The sequence below is a fragment of the Triturus cristatus genome, chromosome 6, assembly GCF_964204655.1.
Source record: "Triturus cristatus chromosome 6, aTriCri1.1, whole genome shotgun sequence".
NCBI lineage: Eukaryota > Metazoa > Chordata > Amphibia > Caudata > Salamandridae > Triturus > Triturus cristatus.
This window is the reverse complement of record NC_140589.1, coordinates 1,817,645,182-1,817,671,967: the sequence shown is the minus strand read 5'-3', so window position 1 is coordinate 1,817,671,967 and position 26,786 is coordinate 1,817,645,182. Positions and strand designations below refer to the sequence as shown.

At 44.1% G+C, this 26,786-nt stretch overlaps 1 pseudogene; it reads right to left on the bottom strand.

Annotated features, from left to right (window-relative positions):
• Positions 1 to 26,786, bottom strand: part of LOC146822084 (fucolectin-4 pseudogene) — a 252,151-nt pseudogene that overhangs the window by 215,010 nt on the left and 10,355 nt on the right.

Below are 26,786 nucleotides of genomic sequence, written 5' to 3'. Positions count from 1 at the left end.
ACCCGTAGCTAAAACTAAAGACCTGGGTATTATCATAGACAAAGAACTTAAACTCAAGGCCCAAATTAACAAAATCACAGCCATTTCTTTCGGGGCCATTAGACTAATCAACAAAATAAAGCAGTTTATACCACAGGATCTCTTAAAAACTGTAGCCCTGGTCCTTTCCCGTCTGGACTATTGCAATGGCCTCTACCTTACCACCAACTCAGGCCTGCTTAACAGGCTCCAGATTGTACAGAATGCGGCAGCACGCCTCATCTTGAACATTCTCAAGAATGTCTCTGCCAAAGAAGCCATAAGAAAATTACATTGGCTCCCAGTCAGACAGAGATGTCAGTTTAAAGTCTTATGCCTGGTTTTTAAATCACTGCACGGTTTTGGACCTACACAGTTTAGAAATAAACTGAAGTGGTATGTTCCAAACAGAACCCTGCGGTCTGGAACAGCTAGGAACGTGGTAATAACCCCTTTTAAAAAGGCTACCTGGGGAGGAAAGAGCATTTTTAGATCAGCAGCTAAGTTGTGGAATACGTTACCCATCACCTTAAAATCAGCTCCCTCCTTGATCCATTTCAGGAAGGACCTGAAAACATGGCTATTTACACAAATCACTTAAAACTTCTAAATCTGAGCGCGGCCTTCCTTATGTTCTGCATGTTCTCAAATCTCATGTATAGCGACAAGACGCCTTCGGGTATATGCTGCGCTTTATAAATTTAATTTCAATTCAATTCAATTCAATTTTCTTTCAGTGAACAGCCACCAACTACAGCTGCTGTCCTGTCAGCTCTCCTGGTACAACTGTCCCACACGAGATGCTACCATGGAGATAGAACCGACATGGACAGCAACTTCTTTGAATCATTAAAACACATCCCCTTTACAAAGAACAGAAGAAAAAGAAGGAAATAGAAAAGAAGAGACTAAAAGACAAAACAGAGGATGAAGAAAAGAATGCAGTATTACAACATTGTACAAATATCAGTACGAGATCCAAACAATAAAAATCAATACATCTCATATTCTTCATAATGTTTAGGAAGACATCAGGACTTGGAGGAAGGGAAGAAGAAATAGGCATGGGCAAACTTGGACCTGGTGAAACATCCGGGCATGAAGGAAATTTAGACTTGTCACCTTGGAACTTCACAAGACGAGACACACTCCATTTACCACCATTATGAAGTGTAACCACATTCTGAAAAACAGAAGTAATGACAAACAAGCCCATAAACTTGGTGACCCCCTTCCTATGCCACCATGGTCTCTTAATAAGTACCCACTCACCAACCTTCCATGTCATGGTTTTGGTTGATTTCTTAAAATCAAACCTCTAATTATACCTATTTTGGTATGACTTGTTTTTATCACTCACCTTCTCCTCATGCAAAACTGGACCTTCAATAAGAAGTAACCACCCCGGGTTGAGTTTGGATAAGGCAACCCTCCCTCGCAACACTTGGAAAGAAAATTTCCTGCAGAATAGTATTTACGGCAGTGCGATGAGCTCACCAAGTGTCCCTTAGGACACCCTTGGGAGAAACCCTCATTTCAGTTGCACTCTGCACACATGTTTTGACTACCCTGTTCATGCACTCCGTAAGCCCATTGGCTTGGGGTGCATAGAGAGTAGGCCTGGGCGAAAATTTCGTTCCGTTCGCGGAAATTGCGATAATTTGACATTTTCGCGTTCCACGGAGAGCGCGAAAATGTCAAAAATTCCGGTTTCCGCAGCTTGGCGATAATTTGTTGCTTGCTCGCGCTGTAAAATAATACATTCTCGCGCGCGCGCGATCGCCTTACCTGAATCCCTGCGTTCGCCGACAAGTTTTCTTGATCCGGTCGCGTTCTCCATGAGATGTTGTATTGTTTTTAGCCATTTGCGCTATCTCGCGACAGTTCGCGCCCGCAGTGACGTCATGCGTCGCGCAATCACGTCTTTCTTCTCGCGATCATGCACCGCGAGACAACTCAAAACAAGATGGCCGTGCCCGCAAGCAACCACATGGGTAAGTTGGCGACCCGCAACCATGCAGAAAACCTCGCGAACATGCCGGAAAAAAACTTCCGCATCTTCGCGATATTTCCGCTTGTTCGCGATAATTTGCGAAAGTTAATTTCGCAAATTCCGCCCACCCCTAATAGAGAGCTCTGATGAATGATGCCATAGACTCTCAAAAATTCATGCATCTTCTGAGAGACGAACTGTACACCATTATCTGTAATAAGGAACCTAGGAATCCCCTCACTAGTAAATTCATCCTTGAGAAAGTCATTAACCACCCTGGTACAGACAGAACTCATGCATTTGGTGGAAACCCACTTGGATGAGTAATCCACCAGAAGAATCACTAATCTCTCTGTAGGATTTAGTAGCTCAAAAGGGCCCATGAGATCCAAACCAAGCTTGACCCATGGTTCCCGGGGGACTACAACAGGTGACAGTGGAGTAGCGTTGGTAACTCAGGATTTGTCACTGGAAGCACACGGACAGCACTCTTTAACTACTTTTTCAACCTGGCCATACATTTTCGGCCACCACTACCTCTCACGAAGGCATGATTTAGTGATGTTCCTTCCTAGATGCCCCTCATGAGCCAAGTTTATGAGCTTTGGCTTAAGAGCTTCAGGTGATACCACTCTTTCACCACGCATACGTTGGCCTTGACAAAGGCTAAGTTCATTTCTAATGGACCAAAAGGGCAATAAGTCCATTTTTTGTTATCAGGCCATCCCTCAACGACAGAACGTGTTACAACAGGAAGCAACAGATCTTCCAACAAGGCATGTTCCCACTCACATTCTTGAATGGCAGACTCCTTGACCCAACAAACATTAACTCTATCAAAGTCTGGTGTGTCTGCACAACACTCAATAGGCAGTCTAGATAAGCAATCTGCTGCTTTGTTGGCAGAATCAGGGAGATACTCCACATGAAAATTGTACTCTTCTAGTCCTTCGCTCCATCGCTTGAGTCTTAAGTAAGTCTCTTACTCTCCGCACAAGAGAACACCTGACCCAAAGGGCGATGGTCTGACCTTACTAAGAAAGGAATGCCCCACAAGTAAAACTTAAAATGTTTCACTGCCCACACAATAGCCAAAGCTTCCCTCTCCATGCATGAATATTGCTGCTCAGGCTTCTTCAATGCTCTAGAGGCGAATGCAACAACTTTCTCTTCACCTCCATCAATTTGGGAAAGTACAACTCTGAGATCACATAAGCTGGCATCGGTTGTTAGGAAAGTTTTCTTTTTGGAGTCAAAGTGACCAAGGGTTGGCATCTTGCCTATCGCTTGCTTGATGGCATTGAAGGCTGCAGCACATTCAGGTGACCATACAAAGTGCGTTCCCTTCCTAAGAAGAACTCTGATGGGTTCAACAGTGGAAGCAAAACCTTGAATAAATTTGGAATAAAACTCAGCGAGGCCAATGAAAGACCTTACTTGCTCTTTGTCAGTTGGGGCAGGAGCATCAACAATACTTTTTGCCAGATCCAATTTCATTTGGATGCCCTCTCCAGATATAACATGTCCCAAATAAGTAACAGAAGACACACAAATCTTACACTTTAAACGATTCACGGTTAAACCTTTGTCAGCCAGTCTGTGCAGAGCAAGTCTCAAAATGCTATCATGTTCCGAGTCATCCTTCCCATAAACTAATATGTCGACCTGGAAAAACATGATGTTGGGGATGTCTCCCAGGATCACTTTCATAATACGCTGAAAACAGGCAGCTGCAGAGGCTAGCCCAAATGGCATCCTGATGAAACGGAAAGCCCCAAGAGGTGTCACAAAGATGTAAGGTGTTTGGAGTCTGGATGGAGGGGTACCTGGTGGGAGGCCGAAGATAAGTCTAACACACTGAAAACCTTAGCACCACCATGCATGCTGATTGACTCAGAGATATTAGGAAGTGGTTGACGATCCACCTATATCCACCTGTTCAGACTTCTCAACTCAACACACGTCCTAATATTCTTTCCTCCATCCTTAGGGGCCAAAACCACTGGGGCCAACCATTCCGAGGATTCAATTCCTTCAATTATTCCCAGTCTTTTAAGCTCACTCCTCAAGAGTTCTATCATCATATTGGGGACCTTTCTAACCTTGTGCACCATGGGTACAGCTTTTTGCTAAAGTACAATGCTGTGTTCGAAATCTTTAAGCAACCCAAGGTTATCAGGGAAAACTTGGGGAAATTCCTCAAAAAACATGTTAGAGACGGCATTGTGATCAACTAACATGACCTGCTCTGAGGGGTAGCGAGCATTCAGATTGAGAATTATCCCCAAGTCTCTTTGATGTCTCCAACCAAGCAGGTTGTCACCACTCTTGGCAACATAGATCTTCCCAATAGATTCCCTTCCTTTGAAGTGGATCTTCATGATGGCATAACCCATTACATCAATGTGTGAGCCACCATTACTGACAGGGTTAATGTCAGGTGCAAAAAGTTGTGTTTCAGGAAAAGTCTTGTCCCAAAGTTCATTGCCCAACATGGTAAACGGAGATCCAGAGTCTGCTAGGACTACAAACAACTTGTCTCCGATCACCACTTCGCATTCTGGCATACTGATGAGGTCTGTATCCACCATGCCATCACCCCTCACACTCACCCTGGTGGTTCTAGAGGTGATACTGATCTCAACATTTTCGCACACATTCTCTACAGTGCGTACTCTGCCATCAGACTTGCATACTCTGGCATAGTGCCCCTTAATGCCACACTTCTGACAGGTTGTATTTCTTGCATAGCGTTGAGGATAGTTAGAGGAATGATTGTTACTACCACATCTGTAACACTTCATTTTGGAAAAGTCCGTGAAGGGTTTGGGCTTGGCTCCACGCACAACTCTGGAGACATTGTCAACATAATCATGAGGTGTCTCTTTTTGGGTCAATTCATGAATGCTACTGGGGGTTGGAACATCGTCAGTTATTGGTTTATGAGCTTTCATCTCCTTGACCCAACCACAGGTGTTTTCAACCCCTTCAACAATGGCTATAGCTTATTTGAGTGATGGGTTTCTAGATAGTAGTTTTTCTTGCACCCTAGAACTGTTGGTGCACCTGACCAACTGATAATGAATCAACGAGTCATTGAGGTCACCAAACTCACAGGTGTGTGCAAGTGTCTTTAGAGAAGCTATGTAGTTCCCAAATTTTTCATTAGGTTCCTGGATTCTCATGAAAAATGTGTGCCTCTCCAAAACAACATTAATTTGTGGCCCAGAATACATCTCTAACATTTTTATGGACATTTCAAATACATCAGACGGTTCGCCATCACCTTCACCTACAAGGATCACGTCAATGCTCTATTCCGAGATTGTGAAGTAGAATTGCTTGTCTTCTATGGGCAGAACATTTCTCACCACCAATAGCAACCAAATAGGAATCAAACAATAATTTCCATCTCTTCCAGGGCAACAGAGGTTCACCTTTTTCGCAAAGAAATGGTAGGGGCAGATTCATTGAAGTGGCTGCCACGGTGGCAGGGTATATTGCAATGCTTGATTTGAAAATGCCAAAAGAGAAAAACAACTGACACCAATATAGTTGAGAGCAAAATTAAGGTGTAATAAAAATTGTATTAGAAAAAGTCATTTGGTTGTGTGAGCCCTATAGCCAACATTAAAGTCTTTATGAAGGCAAAAGCGGTAAACTTGTTGCTGTAATTTTATAGTTAAAAGCGGTGAGCTTGAGCATGCACTTGAGGCAGAAAGTTATGAAAGAGTGTTACCTGCAAAACGTATTCGATACCTGCAAAACGTTCGTGTAGATGTTGTCATGGAGACTGACAACATCCAAAATGGCGGCACGTAACGCGTGAACACGTAGTGACGTGTTAGCGCTTGCTCAATGCGCGTGTCACAGTGCGCTCTGCTTGAGCGTGGGCAGCGCCGCAAGCTAACAAGGACGTTAAAAAATTAGCAAAGAGTTCAAAAATTGATAAAGTCCAATTCAAAGCTCACTGAAAAGCCGGAAACGCAGCAAAAGACATCCAGGGGTGCAGAGGATAAACAGGACGGGCACATCTCCAGCAGTAAATCAATTGCAGCAGCGGAACAAGAAAAACGAAGTCTGTGGGTTCGCAAAGAGGGAGAGTTGGTGGCAAACTTGTCCTTTGCAAGTAACGCTCGTTGCCAGTTTTACGAAGAGACACTCTGGTAGGTTTAGAACGCTTCTTTATTTTCTTTAAGTTGACAGCCACCAACTACAGCCGCTGTCCTGTCAGCTCTCCTGGTACAACTGTCTCACATGAGACGCTACCATGGAGATAGAACCGACATGGACAACTACTTCTTTGAATCATTACAACAGATTTCACTGCTTGTTCTTGATTCACCGTTACTTAATATAGGTTTATATTTATAACCAAAAGTTTATTTTCCTCAAATTATAAAACAACCCATGAATACATCTCGCAGTAACATTTTCGGCCAGCAAATGGTCTGACAGCCTGCGCTCTGTCCATGTTGAATTCACAGAATATGCGAGGTTCCACATCTTTTGCGTTCATTAGCGGCATCAACCTCAGACTGGCCCCACAAACAGCACAGTAGTGATAACTGTGTGACGCAGCAGTGAAACTGAGTGACCCTGGGTGGGAACCCTGCAGACGATGGCTGGCAACACTGAACGCAACGCCACCCCATGTATCAAGCGGAGCTGCTCCAGTGATAAATTGATAAATACTCATCTAATTGCCTTAGTTATAAAGTGAGGGTTCCGCAAGCTGGCATAACATACAATACATAACAACATCACACAACTTTTCCTTGCATTATAGCATCAGTATAACTATACCAAAATAACTCAAATAGTCGATCGATAAAATAACTTGAATGAAACTTATAAAACGTCAACCAATGCAGTTACATTTTGGTTAGGTCCCATGTTGCCTAAACAAGAAATTGAAAAGGAAGCAACTGGCATGCAACAAGCTTGAGGTAAAATTCAAACCTCTCAGCGCCATTAAATGTATTTACGTTTTACAGCTTGCTTCACTGAGATTCCCTAGATGGTTCTTAGACTGACTCAAGCAAGCAAAAATATCCCAGTGCTGCAAAGTGTACGTTATGACTACTTCCAGCCCTAAAGCTTACTCAAGTGTCCATTAAACCAACTGCAGCAATTGAAAAACATCATGCTGTGCCATAGGTTGCCTTTTGAAAAAGGTCAACAGCTGAATAACCATGGCCTCTGGACTCACCTACACCCAGGGTGACTCCTGAAGTCCTTGGGCCAATTGTGACATGATGAAACTGCACCTGCTAAAACATTGACAACTACACCCAAAACCCACTTCCCTTCCCTCTCACAACCTCCAATCAAAAACTTGTTCCTAAACTCTCATCCTCCTCCACTCACTCCCTTGTACTCACACTTATTCATACACACACACAGATGTTCACTTTCACTCTCATTGAAACAAGTTCTTACACACAGAGAAGCAGGTTCTTGTGCATACAGAGACAGTGGAGCTTTGCCACAATCAGACCTCATCATCTTGTAAAGCTGAACACACACTTCTGCAGAAAAAGCTGAGCTCCATCCCAGATGCAGCCAAATCCCTGCATACATAGTGATGAGTCCATGAACAGGCAGAGCAGAGACTGTGAACCCATAGTTAATTTCTTTCACTGAGCCGGAGATGAGTTCCTACATCCAAAGCGCTGCAGCCCTGGGCAGATAGAGCTGCGCTCTTCCACGTAAACAGCTGAGCTTCACTGCAGATATTTACCTTGTTATTGCCATCTCAGACTTCTGGTGACCTTTACAAACCACAGAGCCAAAGATGACACTTGATCCCCTCAATGATAATATTGGACCAGATTACACAGTTAACTGTTAAGTATCCTCTGTATGTACTCAACTTTAAACCATTTTGTTGATGCAAATAAATAAAACTTAACCTTAAACAAGAGACAACTCATTTGGGTGCTATCTATGTATAACACATAAATATGAAAATAATTTGCACTCAACTCACAAGACAGTTTGAAGAATACGGCCTAATGACTATTTTAGAACATCAACACAACATAAGTGTTCACAAGGAGTGGTGAAATCATGTTTAAAGCTTTTTTAGAAAGTTCAAATACATCAACTAAGAAAGGAGGCGTGGTCTAGTTGCTAAGCTGTCCATCTGAGGACCCTAGTTTGAATCCAACTTGGCATTGACTAAATATTGTGCAGTTGTGGGAAATGACTTAATCAAAATTTCCCTAAAATTTAAATGTGTGAGATAACACTGTAAGTGTGTGTAAAAAAGGATTTAAGTTACCACTTGATTAATACAATCTTGCATCATTTTCTATAACCTCCCATAACGTGCAACACTGTTGCTCTTGGGCTAGGTCCATGCTATAGAAATACCAATATGTGCATGCTTATCCATTGTGAACAGGTAACAAGCTTATTATTCTCTGTTGATACTCCTTCCTTTTGAGCTGTTGGTGAGCCAGACAGAAGCTCGACACAATTTTCTTTATCCTGGTTTATTCTTCACATCTCAAATCTACTTCTCAATGTCTGTAGGAGCACTTTTTTGGGTGCATTGGGAGATTCCTCCCACACACATCTTCTTGTTCCTTGGAGGTTTTTTATCATTCTGCAGTTGATGCTACTTTTAATCAGGTACGACACATTTCTTTTCAGTGCATCAGACCAGGGGCGAAGCTACAATTGGTGCAGCAGCAGCAGTGACACCAGTGCCCAGAGCCCTGAGGGGCCCATTGAACCCTGATTATTGCTGTCTTTACTACCACACCAGCATTCATAGTGCCCATTTCTCCTGCTTGCCCCAGATCCCATGGTATCCTTGCTACTCTACTTCTTTAGACTTGCATAGGACTTGCTTTGAATAAAGCATTTTGCAGAAATCTGATGCTCCCAGGTCTGGTGTGCACTCCCTAAGCTCCAGCAGTGCTTGGTGTTTCGGGGGAATGCATTGTTGAACATAAAAAATCTGGCTTTAATGTGCTAAAGCATGAAAGAACAGGCATGCACATATGCCTTTCCCATGCTTAAGCACATTAAACCTGGACCTACTGACCTTCCAAAAGTGTCCGGTTCCCAATGTGTGAAATTGTATCCCACCACCACTGTTGAATACAACCTCAACCCTGACGTTTAGGTCTAGTTGAGCCCCTGGTGACATCTTTGTGTAATTGACAGTGCCTTGTGGATGTAGTGGCTAGGTGAAGCGACACTGTTCGAGCTGTAAGTTTGCCACTCAAGGTCACGGGCCTAGGTGGGATCCACGCTAACCCAGTGGAGGAGCTTAAGGTGCTTCTGATACAGACCCACCCTTCATCGTCCATACAAGCACATGCAGAAGACAAGTGCATGCTGTAAGCGTTTGCCATGCCGTGCCCTTCAACGACGACTCCAGACGCCAGTGCTGTATACTTATAATCATGCTCATAACGAAATCCTGGAACCATAAGCAGCAAATATTTTCAAATGCATTAACGTAAACAGAATTATCTGTTTTTTAACTACGGGCCAAAACATCTAACTGCTGTGTCCCGAAAACAGGGGTCACAAACAAAGCGCCAGGAGGGATTGCAACAGGTGACCTAAGGGTAGCAGTTAGCCACCTAGGGTGACCCATAATTGTTGCCCATACTTGCTTCTCAGCCAGGGCGACGGAGTAAATTAATCCATCGTCCTGCAGGAGATGCTGCCTACCAAATATATAAATGATGTTATAGCTAGTGGTAATTTTAAAAACATTTTCAGGAACTGCTCTCATGGCGCTTCCTGTCAATACCTTGCCCTGCACTAAACTGCTTTTTTTTATTTTGAAAAGTACCAAAACAGGATTTTCTTTTAGAAAATAAAAAGGATAATTCCCTCTTGCCATGGGAATCTCGCCCATGGCAAGTGGGGCATGTTCTTTTTCTTTACTATCCCTTTCTGCCAAGATTTGCCTGACGTTGACGAACAGTAAAAATATGGGCCGTCTGTGAAGTTTGGCTATGGTGGTGACAGAGCTGTCAACGCAGTAGCCAAACCTATGATCCGCCTGCATTTAATGTAATAGGCCAGGCTGGTGGTTATGTTACAGGATTCCAGGAAGTAGTCAACTTGCAGATCACATAATAGACCCTGGGGCTCTTTTTCACATTGGTGTAAGAGGAAAGGCTTAGATCCCACATCTGTTATTTGGATCATGGTCGTGGAATTTTCACAGGAAGGATCATGGTTGGGGTTGGTTGGTCAGTGATCCAGGCATTCGGGGAACTATGGAAGAATTTAGCAGACGAGGAAGGTTTACTTGCTAGGCTCTTGAATGGTTTGTAAAATACATCTTCTATACCATTCAAGTCTTTTCCTGTCTGGGTTTTGACTTTGGTTTTGGAGGCATTGAATAAAGCTCTCAAAACTGTGTTTCTTGCAGCCATAATGTCACCTAGAAAGTTGGGGGAATTAGGAGCTTTGTCAAGTTTCCTTCTGCAGAGTTTTTCAGGACAGGTGGTGTTAGTTCCAGTGCCTTCCTTTGTTCTGAAAGCCAATTCCTCCTTTCACAAAAAACAGGTAGTAGTTTTGCTGAAAATATTTCCTTCTCCTACTCAGAAGGACATATCTCTATGAAAATCATCTCTAGATGTTAGAAGGACTCTCTTCATCTTTTTACAAAGCGTTCAGACATTCCAGAAGTTGGAATCCTTGTTTGTGAATTTTGGTCCAGGAAAAACAGAAGAAAAACCTGCAACTGCGACTTTGAATTTGTATAGCGCACATTCACCACTACGGGTATCTTGGCGCTGAATAACAGATGTTTATTGTTACCCAACGGTACTCATTTTATCGACCTCAGATGGATGAAAGGCTGAGTGGACCCACCGGGATTTGAACCTGTGATCATGAGGTTGAACACAGGCTCCTGCAGCAGACGCATTAGTCCACTGAGCCACCAGACCCAGCTAAACAGCAGCAACCAGGGAACCTCATGGGTTGCTGCAGGCGGCGGTGACCCCCCCTGCCCTCTGAAACAAGGTATGATCAAGTAGTTAAGCACGGGTCCGAAGCCCGAAATGTAATGAGAAGGGCAGAGAGGGAAAGAGGCAGAAGGTAGGGTGCTCGACCAGAACGTGCGTAGGGGTCGGTTTATCCACGTCTCAATCTGACCAGATTCATTGAAAGATTAGGGAGGGTAAAACATGCACTGTGCAGCGAATCCGATTTTAATGATTCGGATTCAAGCATAGCGGTTAGACATCCAAATACCCCCTCCATTTGCATCGGCATGCTTGGGGTGAAATGGTTACCCGTAGTAACATATTTCTGTGCCTTCAACTACTCTTATGTGCTCCCCCTTCTGCGGGTTGGACGCCAACCCCATCCTTTAAACTTTCGAAGTGTCCACGTTTCATTTTAAAATGTAAAAACCAGCAAGGGACGTTTTTGGTGCTGCCCTGACTCCGTGATCATGCCCTCCACTGCCTGATCAACAACAGTTCACTGTATGTGTGCCTGTCCAAAACTGAAATGCGTGAGCAATAAATAAACCGGGGAACATAACGCGTTATCGACATTGTAACACAGCCACATCTAACTAATATTACTGCAATTAGGCCTGTACATCTGTGGGCATCTGTGGGCGGACACACAATCCCCATTAGGGAAGAGGCGTGGCGCAGCGGCTTGGGCGGCTGACTCCGGAACTCGGGGGCTCACGGTTTGATTGCTGGTGGCAAATCAGCACAGCACCATGTGACTTTGCGCAATAGCTCACTTTATGAAGAGTCACTGTGGCCTAATGGTTAGGTCTTAGACTCTTACTCTCCTGGTTAAGTGTTCAATTTCTGGTGTTTTAATGTATCTGTTTTTCAATTAAAGATATAGGCAATAGTAATTTATCTGACTAAAGTTGGAATAATTTTTGGCTCAAGGGGCTTCAACCTACCCCCCCCCCCGCGGTGTACATTAATTAGACGGGACTGAGACAGCCTGAGAAAAGTTTAGGCACACAGAGCCAGGGTTATCGTCTGATGCACAAACCTATTCTTCTAGAATTCTGTTTCTTTGTGAACAGAACCGTGTGTTTCTTACAATATCATTTTGTATACTGCCTATTATAGCATTTCTACCTTTTATGGTATCGTTGTCCGCAAACAAGGCTTGGTGTACCGGATGCTGGGTTGTAAAAATTATTTGTTTTCTGAAAAAAGTCACGCAAACTAAAAAACTATTAGCAAGATGGCCCCCTCCTTGACGGCGGGCTTTTGTTTATAAACAATGCATCTCTTCTTCTATGTCTTCTTCTATGTCAATGAGCCAGAGGTCACGTAGATCAGAGACGCAAAAATGCTGTGTGGCTCTAAGTTAACTTAGCAACCATTTTAAATGCATCATTTATATTAGCTAGGACCGGGCAGTAAAGCACTTTTGTACTGAAATAAAAAGTAGAATTGCACTATGACTGCAGATTTGGTTAGGTGCCATTGCTAATTTTCTTTTCTTTTAACCTTTGCCTCCTATTTGGTTTGGTTACGAGTTACGTTAAGGTAACTGCCCTAAATTAAATTCTCAATACTGTGATAATACGAAAGAGAAAATAACATTAGGAAAAGAGTTATTTGCGACTTCGTCCTGCTTCCTATAACTGATTGCTGCTTTCCAACATGGTTGGCGCATTAGGGCCCGGGACGGTGAAGGCCCGGGCCCGGAAGCTGGAGCTCAGAGGCAGCATCAAGTGCCTTTGGTGCGACAGTTCCCTCCAATACAAGGGTGCGAGTGTCACCACCGGCTCCAAAATGTCAGCTTGTTGTCTTTTCACTAGTTCAATTAGTATAAGAGTACGGGTAAGGGTTTATCCTGCAGATATTTATTGGGTGTTTGAAATACCCAAAATGCATATAATTTATTTCATGAAATGGGACGTAGCTCAATTAGTAAAGCATGGCTTAGTATGCATGAGATCGATGGTTCGATGCCAACACTTCAAGATGATGACTTTTATGACACCATTAGCTCCAGTGTCTGTCGCGTCGTTTGTGGCGAACAAATTAGCTACAGTGCCCTGCAATCACTTCATGTGGTAAAATGCATATCTGATTTATCACTCCAGGGCTTAAATGGGAGAACGCACAGTTAGTTGCTTCGATATTTCACCCTCCACACTTTATCCTCCCTCTTCGCTGCCTTGTTTATTTGAAGCATAGACCTTTCTTTAACAAAAACTTTACTATTGACTGAGGCAGCTGTTGGGGCAGGGAGGAGAACAATGTGGGTAATGTACCCAGCAGTACATCTTATTCAGCGTGGTCATTTCACTTTTGACAATCAGGTTTAAACAGACTTGTGATCAAGCAAAAGTGCCGCTGTGGTGAGACGTCCACTTGCCCTGCAGCAACCTGGATTTCCGGACAGTATGCATAACTACGAAATACAAATCGGGAGGATTTAGCGCAAATCGGGGAGCTACAGTTAGGACAGCAGCAACTGAGTTGCTGGTTACACAAAAGTCTGAAAAAATGCTTGAAAGCATTATTCTATATGAGGTGTTTGTAGCGGCCAACTGAGCCTTACTTTAAAAAAAATAAGTGCCACCCATGACAATTCTCTAACCGCATACATTCCTGCATCATATCGTTGAAACAAGGCCTCTGTTCGGGCACTTTAACTTCGGGCACTGACAATCCAGATGTAGTGGGGAGAGACAAAAAAGGGACAGACAGTACGAATTATAAAAATCATAATATTTCAAAACAATGAAGGATGCGATGCGAGTCCAGCAGACTCCTTTTTGCATTGTTTCTGTTGTAAGGCCAATGTTTTCATAGGCGCCAATTTACAATAGCAGAGAAGCAGGATGGTAGATAATACGAATGACAGGTCTAATATGACCATGTCACTAATGAGTCAGGAGCTACTACAAACGGGCAGTTTTTGATTAGTCGAGCGAAAGGCTAGGTAGCTCGAGCTCACTCACCCCACACAAACCTATGATTTAGCCAGACTGCCGTCTGATTCCATCACTCTTTGGGGCATTTAGGAACACAATACGCAACCAGTCCCGAAATAAGCAGGTTTCGAACTAGAGCACCAGGGAAGTCCCATATAACCAATCACTCTCCCTCGGATGCACTGGCTAGTTAGACGACACCACTCACACCAGTAAAGGATGGCAGAGCACGTCACATCACGCGTCCATTACACAAAGAAGGGCGAACACGTGAGTATAAATCAGGCAAAGACAAGGGTAAAGAAGCCCCAAAAAAAAAAACCTACAAGAAGGGAAAGTCACATGTCTGCCACACCGGTGCTCAGGACAGGCGAGGAGTGCTTAGGTGGCGAAGCCCCAGCGCAGGATAGTAAAAGGAAATAACATAGAGAGGAGTTTCCATTGAAGAAGGAAACTAGGTTCAAACCCCATGCACCCCTTTTCTGCAGAAAGAAATCCGGCTGTAAAGTATACTTGGGGGTTGCGTACACAGTTCTACGGCGAAAACCGATAGCTCACAATTTTGGGATAATACGACTCTAAGACAGAAATGGCAGTGAGGGACCCAGTAGAATAAGCCAGGAAAGAGCAGAAATGAGAGCACAACCCAAGGCCGCCCGCCCTGGGAGAACAGTAATGAAGAAATGACTCTCCGAAAAGAGCAAGACCTGAGCAGGACAGTACAACAGCTACCCATGTTCGGGGCGATAGTCAAGTTAAGACCCGGGGGAATCCGCTTTTCGGCTAGAGGATGGCCTCCGTAAGAAAGAGTACACCAGTTCTTTCATGCCAGTCTAAAAAACAGCAGAAAGGTACCAATACCGCTTAGGGCTATAACAAGCCAGATTGCTGTGGGAACAGATACACAACTAAGGCCAGACGCCAGCAAATAGGCCTGGTGGTGGGAGGGCGGTCATCCTGCAAGGCCTCGTTGGGGCGCGCACCACTCGTGGCACCCATAAGCATAATGGCTAAACTCAGGAACGCCCAACTGAACTAGGGAGAAAAGCGGGGCGGAGGTGGTGAAGGGAGCAAGAGTTGACCATACAGCTTCAAGTACCGCGTAAACGGACGCGAAGTGAGGGTCTCGTCCTTCCTAGTGGCTAAAGGGTAGTAAAGACTTGCTTTGAGACAGAATACAGGTGCATCTCTATCGAGAAATGGGAAAATATTCTGCATAGCGAGGGATTGCTGCAAATTGAGGCAGAGAATCTCTGCCAGTGAGATGCATAACCATCAGCTTACAGTCAAGGGCATGACGACATATTCCTACAATTTGCACTGAGGCATACACCACCAAACAACCAGCCTGGTTGCAAAATTGTGCAAAACAATTCCCCTAATGTCACTTACGAAAAGCTAGTCCATTATGCCTACTCCACACACTAAGCATAGTTAGAGGAGGAGAAGCTAGAGGGCGTAGAAAAAATCTAGAAGAGAGCTAAACACCACCAGGGCCAAAGCATACAAGGCCCAGGGGTGGGTGTTCAGGCGACACAGGTTCATAAACTGGTAGTCGCCAGGGTGCCACCTGGAAATGGGGTATACCACACGGGGATAGGAATAGACAAGTTCATGCTGAACATCGTAGGCATATTCGAGCAAAGAGGTTTCAAAGTAGGTTGCGAGGGTAGGCCGAGCAAAGGGGGGAGCTCCCTCCGATTGAAAAACCGTAGAGAGCGTGGCGGAGCTGACACGAGGAACCTAGTAGAGAACGAAATTACTAGGAGATAGATGAAAGGCTCGCACAGTGTCCAGAGAAAGAATAGAGATAACACTCCCGCAGGACCCCTAACGGCAGGGGTACAGATGAAGAAGATGACAAGGACCCAGCCACAAGAAAATAGAGTAGATGCTCAAGTAAGGTCCTTGGGATGCCAAAGGGCAGGGACCCCTGGGAGAAGGGAGGACCCCGAAAGGATACAGGACGAGCGGGACGGCACTTGCAGCCCGGGCATGCCCAGAAAGGAACACCCTCCAAATCGGTAGCAAGTTGAAGCCTAGACCCGCGAATTGAAACACAGGGAATGGGGCACCCTCCCTCCTACGCCAGGCGATTGAGGCGGCTGGATCCAGAATGCGAATAGAGAAAACAATGAACAATAGATGAAAGTGAAACATGGTTATTGAAGGACTATAGTAAGACCATGAGTTTTGAAATTGGAAATATGAAGATTTCATGTAACTAAAATGTTTGTTGTGAAAATAAAACTGCGACCTTTTCAGGCACCAAGAAGTGGTCAAGTGATAATTAAGGGAAAAGCGTGAAGCGATGGCAACAAACGGGGGGGAGCGGGGAGGGAGTGCTTGCTGCCTGGATGGGGTTAGGACCCCGTCCGGGGAAGGCAAATCCGGACCCGACGGAGGCCCGGGTAGAACGCCGGCCGGTGGCGGGACCCGCAGCGCCCCCACAATTAAGAAAATCAGCTAGGCCGGGGAGGGCACGGATAGGCCCGCAAACAAAGGAAGCTCCCCCACCCAATCAGGGGGCAAGCAAGGAAGGCAAGGGGGAGGTTAAAAGAGGGGCCAACGGCCCACAAAATCACATTTCAAGTCTCCCCCTTGCGAAAGAATAAGAAGAGAAGCCCACCCACCCACACCTATGGATACGGGCGTCGCAGCCGTAGGGGGAAAGGGTATCGGAGCTGACACGAGGAACCTAGTAGAGAACGAAATTACTAGGAGATAGATGAAAGGCTCGCACAGTGTCCTTGGGATGCCTCAAGGCAAGGGTACTGGGGGAGCCAGAGAAAGAATAGAGATGACACTCCCGCAGGACCCCGGGGATGCCTTACGGCAGGGGTACAGATGGAGAAGATGACAAGGACCCAGCAGCAAGAAAATAGAGTAGATGCTCAAGTAACGTCCTTGGGATGCCAAATGGCAGGGACCCCTGGGAGAAGGGAGGGCCCCGAAAGGATACAGGACGAGCGGGACAGCACTTGCAGCCCGGGCATGCCCAGAAAGGGACACCCTCCAAATCGATAGCAAGTTGAAGCCTAGACCCGCGAATCGAAACACAGGGCATGGAGCCCCTCCCTCCTTTGCCAGGCAATTGAGGCGGCTGGGTCCAGAATGTGATTAGAGAAAACAATGAACAATAGATGAAAGTGAATCATGGTCATTGAAGGACTATAGTAAAAACATGAGTTTTGAAATTTGAAATATGAAGAATTCATGTAACTAAAATGTTTGTTGTGAAAATAAAACTGCGACCTTTTCAGGCACCAAGAAGTGGTCAAGTGATAATTAAGGGAACAGCGCGCAGCGATGGCAACAAACGGGGGGGAGGGAGTGCTCATCGCGTGGACGGGGTTACATATAATGAGAGAGCATAGTTCCCCATGATGTCCACAATTGCAAGACCACGTCAAGTGTTTGCTGTGTGCGCAATCTGCGACCACTTGCTGTAACAATCAGCTCAGCTGATGAAAGCAATGCAGAGAGGTGGGCTTTTATTTAGAAACAAGATTGACACCTGAGTAGAGTATCACAGGAAAGGGAGGACAAAAGAAGAAGCAAGTAGAGATAGATAATTACATACTAAAGTAAACTAAGTAAAGTAAAAATAAACGAAGGCTAAAACATTTTTCAGATCACAAAGAAATTAAGAAAATTAGAAACTGCTGGCAGAAAATAACTAAAACAAACTGAAAGTTGTGAGGTACCATCCTTATTTCCAAATAATTAACATTTATTGTGACAAAGCATTTATTCATTTGAGCTCTTTAAAAGAAAGGTATTGCTCATAAACCTGTACACACGCCCTAACATATGAAACATATGTGATCAGACTGGAAATCGAGTAAGAGGATTGCACGTAATCTGTCATATTTTCCATACTTTTCATTTAAATTATGTATTTAGTGAATTGAATGCTTGCACTCTTCATTTCAAGATGGGGATCCATTACTCTGATCACATGGAGGATTGGAATTGTAAGTCTTGTAATACAATAAACGCCACAGCTGAACCGAAGAACCTAGCACCTGTCATTTGTAAATAACAAATAAAAGTGAACAAAGTTTACACTGTACCTTGCATTGTTATTTCCATAGTTTGTTAGGGAATTTCCGATGAGGATTTCTGCTCCATTCAGCTTTTCAGGAACAAAAATTCTGTTGGTGATGGAAATGGCATCAATTTTATATGGTTTTAGTAAATCCACCCTCCACCAGGGATTATATTCATAATTTGTATGGGTGCAGGATCCATGGTGAAAATGGGGATCCTGATTTCCATCTATTGCGTTGATTGCATGTGCCATGTAACCTATGTGACTCCATTCTCCGCCAACAATACTTGACTGGGTGGCCCGACCACCCAGAGCCACATTCTCACCTGAAAGTAAACAGAACATGAGGTGAGACCCAGCAGTGGGTGCTTCAATAGGACAATACCATTCCTAATACATATTTATGCCATAACGTAATTACTATTTATATCTTAGAACAGTACACAAGGTTTTGAAAATCAGTGTGCATACTTTAAAGATACCCTGCCATCATAAATGCAGTAAACATTCAACATTCAGGTTTAGGAGGTGACTGTGGCAAAGCATTTTGATAGACACATTAAAGGTATTTTTTTATTTTCAATTGAGTTAGCACAGTTATAACTATACTGATATCCAGAATACACCAACGTGACCATTCAGAAAAACACATTTACTTGTTTGTGCCAATTCAATGGCTTTGCACACCACACGTCACTTTTACCTGCATCACCTCTACATGGTCTCAAGTATTTTAAGGCCGGGTCCTGAGGGATTCACCTGTGCATCCTCAGCGATACAGTCCTACTTCCGCCATTGAGTCATCCACCCCTTCTTCAGGTGGGAAAGCACAGCCAGTGTTCATTGAAAGGACAGGGATGTCACTGTGTGTTGGACTGTCTGTGCATCATAATGTATCCAGCTCCCTCGGCATGTCCAAACCTGCATTGTAAACCAGGGACCTGTGCGCTCTGCTCTTCTACTGCAGAGGCCTGTGGGGTACCTTGTTAAGCCAGATCGGTGCTACAGAAATCTGTGAAGTCTTTATTAGGCCGAAACTGATCTAGGCCTGCTTGCCAATACCCTTGGTCTATCCTTGCCTGCTATCAGTTGTAGGGGGAATTTTACACTCCTTGAAGGTCGGGCCTACAACGCCTCTCAATTGTGAAAACTTTATAGGGTGTATGTTTCTGGATGAGTATGGATTAGCATGTAATGAAAAAGTTGAAAACCATTAAATAGAATCCAGCAACGAATTCCTTGGTAAGAAAATATTTTATTGTCCATTGCCAATGATCTCAGTTATCCAGAGTATCCATTTTGTTTTAGATACATGCACCCAAGCCAGGCAGAACCTACCACTCTAGTCAGGGCAAAGTAGTTACACACTGAAGTTAACCCCTGCTCACCCCCTTGGTAGCTTGGCAGAGCAGTCAGGCTAATCCCAGAGGCAATGTGTAAAGTGTTTGTGCAACACACTCACACAACAGTGACACACTAGGCACACCACAAAAGAGGCTACACACAAGATTATATAAAAATATTCTTTGTATTATTCATAAAAACACATTAGATCACAATCACACAGTTCACTGTGCCACTGGGCACTTGTCATGAAATCACAGGGATTACATAAATCACTTGGCCAATCAGGCCACTGTCATAAACATCAAAGTTAGAGTGACCAGTAACTAAATGTTGCAGGGATTCTGCTTATGCACAGAACTATGCGCAGGAGACCAGGACCTCAGAGAATTGTGGTGTACCAGAAAACTCCCCTCAGAACCCAGAACCCCTTATCCGACTAGCTTAGTGTCCCATTCGTTAGCCTAGATCTAGCTAGGTGGTCCCAATGTATAGACAAACCAGAACAAGCGACTTAGATATTTCTCAGGAGTGGTGGGAATCCAAAATACCTGTTCGTATCTATTTGTTAGTCCACAAACAGAATAATACAGACACGGTAAAGTTTAAAGAGTTTATTTTATAAACCTCGCGTCCTAAGATGCAGTATTTTGGCTAACACTAGCAGGCTAACGGTACAGATCAGAACCATAAGCATTGTTACAATACCATACAAAATGAAAGGAGCAATCATACTAATAATGAGAGTGGTATACAGCCACACTCCTTTCTCTAGAATCTAATACATTATTATTAGACTATTAGAAGGTCTCTTAGGTTAACAGGGGGGACCCCATACCGTATAGATCAGCTTAGTAGAATCACATCAAAGGATCAGCTAGCTCTCTCATGCATCAGCTCTTCTGTTCGAATGAATGTAAACCCAAACTGTTCTGCAATATTAAAGACGCTTGTCCTTCAGATATTGGCAGCTGTATGTATGATATGTCTAAGAAGTGGTACGATCAATCTAATCACAACACTCTGTACCTTCTAGTGACCCAGACTCGTTCTTTGCATGATGTACAGACCAAGGGCACATTTCACTGTTAAGAATGTGAAACAACAGTTTGTTATCCTGTAAGGCAAAGTCGAGTCAGCATTTCTAAAATGAATAACACATAACAACAGTGTCGTGTGCAGCGCAGCAGAAACAACATGCTGGCTTGCTAACAATTATCTCGTTTATGCTAACTTAGTGTTGTAAATAGGGCGTGGCTTAAACCATCCTACACCCCCCCATGATCGGAGCACGAACCAATAGGGATACACTTATCAAGAACGCAGAGTTCAAGTGACATAGAACGGAAACAAGGGCATGAACTATAAGTCCATATAAGCTAAGTCTAAAGTCCGAGAATAAAAATGAAGAAAAAAATTTGTTTAAAAAATTAAAAAAATTAAAATGATGTCTTGACAATGTCAATCAGTCAATCCATAAAGGTATATGCACCGTAAGTTGCAACAGCTTCCAAGAGGAAATCATTGGAGCGTTCCGCAAAAGTATCTGCCATCCAATTTAGCAATGGAAAGGAACACACGTGTTCATCAAATATCGAAGCATCCAGCACCACAATAGGGCAACTGTCAGCATCTTCGATATAACTCCTTTCAAGGAATTCAATAGCCTTCTCTCTGATATCCCAGTCAGCAAGGACTCCTTGTGCAGCACCCAAAGCCATAAACCCAACACCAGAACAATCAAAATCATGAGTCACTAAGGGACACATTAGTTCATCAAAATCCGGGTCAGGTGACGCCAAGGTTGACAGGCACAAGTCCAGAGCCCACTGGAAGGGACAATCTAGGCAATGAAAGACAGGTTGCACACAGGTAAAAAAGGGAAACCGTAAAGACAATCCATACTTGACGCTTAAGACCGCCAAAGGGAAAGTGCCGTAATAATCAAGAATCCGGCTACGAAGATGGAGCAGTCGCAGCATGCTGTCTTGCAACTCCTGGTGTGCAGCCATATCGAAGTGCGCAAATCAACAAGAGGTTCCCGGCCACCAAGGCGAGGAGCAAGGGGAACCCTCCGAAGACACTCGAAAAAATAGAATGTAAAAATGCGGGGATTACACCAAAAACAGTCTGGAAAGAAGTCACGAGGCCCGAGCCCACAATTTTAAAAAAATGAACAAGGCCAGTCGTAGACGAGGCATTAAAGATAGTTTGAATCAAGGTTCCAAAATGGAGGGGGAGGTCAGTATTTAAAAGAGCTTGTACCTCAGTGCGTGTGTTTGCCACATTAAGAAGAAATGTTTCACGGGACGAAGTCAACGCAACTTCTTTTTTAGACAAAAGAGCCCTTATTCTGCTCATCCCATTGAACTCTGCGTTCAAGGTCGGAATCGCCGGCAAGATGGATATATCGAGTCGGCCTTGCGGGGGAGGGAAAAGGACGTTATTACAGCAAACCACCTTTTGCGAAACAGTGACTATGTAAGGAATACCCACTAGCAAGCTTCACTATTTAAAAGCAAATAACTACCATTGGCAAGCAGCTTAAAAGAAGACGTTATAACTGGCATTGGAATCCCCTTTAGGACACAAGCCAAATTTGGAGCGTGTATATTGCAAGCGCCATGTAATTGTATATGTCTACAAACCACAGAATGATCAGGAGCGGAAGTGCATTCTTCACCCTTTAAGTAAACCTCCTTGCCATCCCTTACGCATCTGTAAGTGAACGGAAGTGACCAAACTTCGTGCAAAAATGCATCACCAAGTTGTTCATATCTACCAATGGCATAATGCTTCATGCACGAACTAAATTTAAACAAACTAAAAGGTAAAGTGACCAACCCGTGTATAAGCCACACGGCTGAATTCAACTCAGCAACAGAAAAAGGTAAAGGTTCTAATTTTTCAATGTGCAGCAATGCATAAGTTGCATCTTTCATGGACATGAACTGCTGTTTTTCTGTCAAATTAAAAGGAAGGAACAAAGATGAAATATTCATGTAGTCCCAAGGGACTTTCCCTGCCTTTAACGTTTGTAATGTCCATGCAAACTGCATAATTGAACGCAACTGATTTTGACCATGATACAAAACAGATACATCATCTTGCACAATATCTACAACAGAAGAAACAATATTATCTAATGTATAAATCCTAGAAGACAAAGTATTAATACTATTATCTATCACAGCCAATACTTTTTCCATATTGGCCTGGTCAATAGCACGTAGTCTAGAAGCAGCTTCAATTTGCGACAATTTCCAAATTTCATTATAAATAGCATAAGCCCATCGTTTAGACCTGCCAGTTGCAGGACCCTTAATAAAATCATTCAAATCTATTTTGTCATTTAATCGAGATAAATGAAGCTTAACTGAGGTTAACGTGGAATGTTGCAGCCACGACTGACATAACTTACCTACAGAGTAGGTAGTCACCGTGTGAAGTTGTAAAACGAGGGTCAACCCTAAGTTGTGTATACCCTGGAGCCAAATCCAAAAACCGACGTTGACAGGAATCTGAGCTCGTTTGCCAAACCAACCAACCCTCAGGATTCAATGATGAAATATTGAAGGTGCCATTGGAAACAAGGGACTGCAACATAGTAAGGGACAGATCTGAGTGATGCTCCCAACCAGGATAAGCACCCAGATCCGGGACCGAGGGGGAAATTAATTTTTTAGATATAGCCAATCCAAAACAAGTGGTCTGAAAAATAGATGAATTCAAAAATAATATATGGTTTGGGATAAGACAGGCACGATGCAAAGCTTCTGTTCCTTGTACCTGCCACGGTTTAGTTCCCCAAACTGATTTAAGATCGATAGTATCTTTCCATATGTCATAACCTCCAATAGCCAATTCATACATAAAGGATTTGGAATATAATAATTTTGTGTGTGTCAATCTAACCTTAGAATTGGGTTCCACCGCCACCTTAAAATAAAACGAAGCAGGGTCTGACACACTAAAATCCGAAAAGTATGTGAATTTTTTCAATAAAGTGGCAGAGCTGCCAGGCATAGGGACAGGACAATGTTCCCACTGTGTGAAATTAACAAAATTACGAAAAGTATTTGCTCTGTGTAGAAAATGTGTGCCATAATGTTGAAAACAAATTTGCTCTTCATAGTTAGCAGTATTTAAATACAGATCTTCAGCATCAAATGCAGCATAATATTTTAAATCAGAAAACAGTGCTTCTACAGCTTGTACATCCCAATCATCCGATCGGATGTTTTGTTTAACTACATCACCCATAGAAACACGAAAAACAGTTGGCACATTAATAACTTCGGTGGGACCATGAATTTGAAAGTTCACTGCATCCCAAGCAATCCCATCACGTACAGGCCAGGCGGTGATGTTCACAAAAGTCTGGTCTCTTTTCATGATGTGTGATGAGGAATGGGGGGCCAAAGTTCCATCAATTAATTGAATTGAAGAACGTTCATTCAGGTAGTGTCCATTGATAAGTCTAAAAAACACTACCACAAAGCCAATTGTCATGAATAAAAAAATACAAATCAGCACCAGCCAGATGTAAGTCCAAGGTGCAACCAAAAAATGTCTCTTGAACCAGGCAAAAAATATAGAAATTTTGGAAGGGGCAGTGGAAGTCAATGATTCAGTTTCAAAGGAAGAATGAGACTGGGTAAGTGATGTTGTATGTAATAGGGGCGAAGGTACTTCTGCAGGATAAGCATACTCAGGATCATCAGGCAAACCACCAGCAGTAGGTGGCACAGGCGGATCAGTAACTGTGAGCATCTCAATGGAAACCTCAGGCACGATGATAGAGGGTGACACCACAACAGAGTTTCTCAGCATCGATGGGCAGGAAACCGAAGGGGTCATACTATGGAGAATCGGCCACCCTGTGTAGCTTGACATTCTCAATTGAAATGTACCTGTTACCCTTGTGACCAGGAAGTGGGGGTAAAACAACTGTACGTGTACCCAATACTCCAAGCACCGGGACTGGTGCACGATAAGAGGGGCCAAACTCTTTCTTGTTCTCCACCTTCTCACAGACCAGGTCACCAACTCGAGGTAGCCAGCCGACTACAGGAATCAGGAGCGCTTCTTCGGATGTAGAGGGCACGTGTTCCTTTGCTAGAGTGTCTCTTGCTTCTTGTAGATTCTGCAATACAGCACAGTGGTCATCTAGGTCAAAAGGCGCGGCAGCCGCCGCCATGTCTAGACCGTCAAGGTCCGGAACAAACATTCTCACTCCAAAGAGCATCATGTACGGGGTCCTCCCACCCAGAGACCTTCTAGGGAGATTATTAAGTGCACGTTGGACGTCATACAAGTGGGCAAGCCAGTTCCGGCCTGTACCTAACACCTTGGCTGTCAACGATTGCTTTAGGTTACGGTTCATTCGTTCCACAACACTATTGCCCTCAGGCCGGTATGGAGACCAAAATTTGACTTGGACCCCCAAACTTCTCATTGCTTCTTTGTACGCCTTAGAGGCGAACGCCGGGCCCTGATCAGAGTGAAGGGTACCACATGCAAAACTCCCTATAAAGACACGCAATGCTTTGATGACAGTCCTGGCATCAGCACTCCTTTGTGGCCACACCCACAGAAAACGTGTGCACGAATCCACTGCAACCAAGATGTACTTGTACGCAGTATCAGAGGTAAAAGGACCGCAGTGATCTAAATAAACACACGCAAGTGGTTGATTAGATATATGCAGCTGCGTTGGAGGTGGACGCGCAACAGAAGAAGGTTTAATCTGCTGGCAAATGTCACAACTAAGTACATAAGCCCGCGCTTGTTTATACAAACCGTACCACCAGTAACGTTGCTGTAAAAGAGACACAGTTGCTGACACTCCAGCATGCGCGGACGCAACACCTTCGTGGGCAGCCGTTATCAAATTTGGTCTGCAGTCCGCGTTGGGAATCAATCTATCACCAACGTCGTTAATCCTCACTAACGGGACGTTATCAGGACTTAAGTGATAATGGTATTGAGAAGGGAAACCTCTAGGGAAGCCTGTCCCTGTCTCAGAAGCTGCAATAGCTGCCAAGATGTCAGCATCAATCTTAGATTTTGATCTTGTAACTGCTGCCACTAAATATGTCGCCACTGCGGTTTTTGCTGCCTCGTCAGCCAAACTGTTACCGACAGCATGGACACCAACTCGTTGGTGACCAAGAGTGTGAATTACATTCACAAGTGGCAGACTCCCTTTAAGTTCTGCCACTCGAGCCCAAAGCGTTTTATGCTTCACTGTGCTACCTTTGGAATCACGAAAAACATTCATAATCCAAAAAAGCAAATTGTCGTTGTAAGATTGAACACAAGAGTAAGAATCACTCACTATAAGAGTAGTGACCCTGTGATCAGCAAACTCAAGTGCAAGCACCAGAGCATGGAGCTCCGCTAACTGCGCGGTACAATCACCCAATGACTGTGTATGCACTGCATCGGATTGGAACTCTTCATTACGAAAGTACTGACTACAATCGCGCAAGCCGCTGAATAAGCGTGCCTTGATCCAGTTGCGGGCTGCGCCGACCCGTCAGTGTATATGACACAATGGTATTCCTCGATAGGGCGCAATGACAGAGGAGCAGGATGAACGAATTCATACTCTAAACTCTCCTGAGTCTGCAACGCTGCATCAAAGATGTATTCGACGTCAGGCGAAGCTAAGGAGGTCGCCCATTGTATCCACCTTGGATGCAAAGCCTTTGAATCCGGTACACTAGCTTTAGTGACTGCCTCCAGTGCTGGAAATGGTGTTACCACCAGCATGCGTTTTCCTTGTGACAGCGCTCGTTCTTTCAGGATCGCCATCTGTACTGCTGTCAATACTTTTTCAACAGTGGAAAATCGCAGCTCAGCCAAAGTGTACAGATGAGATTTGTATGCAATGGGGACTGTGTCGCCCTCATTGAACGTTAAGTACGTGAAACCCTCCGCGCCTGGAACAATTCTAAGGACCAGGTTGGTGCGGTTATCACGAGTTTGTAAATATTTAGCAGTAAGAAGATCAGTCTGCAAAGAGTACAATGCAGAGGAATGCTCAGGCAGCCAGCAAGATTTGGTAAAAGTTGGTTGTACCAAGGCGTATAACGTCTTGATACGCTGGGCATAATCAGGAATGTAGGAACGACCGAAATTCAGAAAGCCCAGTAATGATTTTAGTTTTTTCAGTGTCGTAGGGATACGAAGGCGTGCGCATTTCTAAAGAAAGTGCGGTGCCAAGCCTCGACCCTCATTATCGAGTTCGTACCCCAAGAACAACACTGTGAACTCAGCAATGTGGGACTTCTTAAAGTTAAACTTGTAACCGAAGTCAGCAAACATAGTCACTATGTTATCCACACGAGCAAGGTGTGGAAGCAACTCGTCATCTGTCAGATAGATGTCATCAACATACGAGTATGCCTCCGGGTCTACCATCTCCAAGAGAGAGACCACGCGAGCGGAAAAAA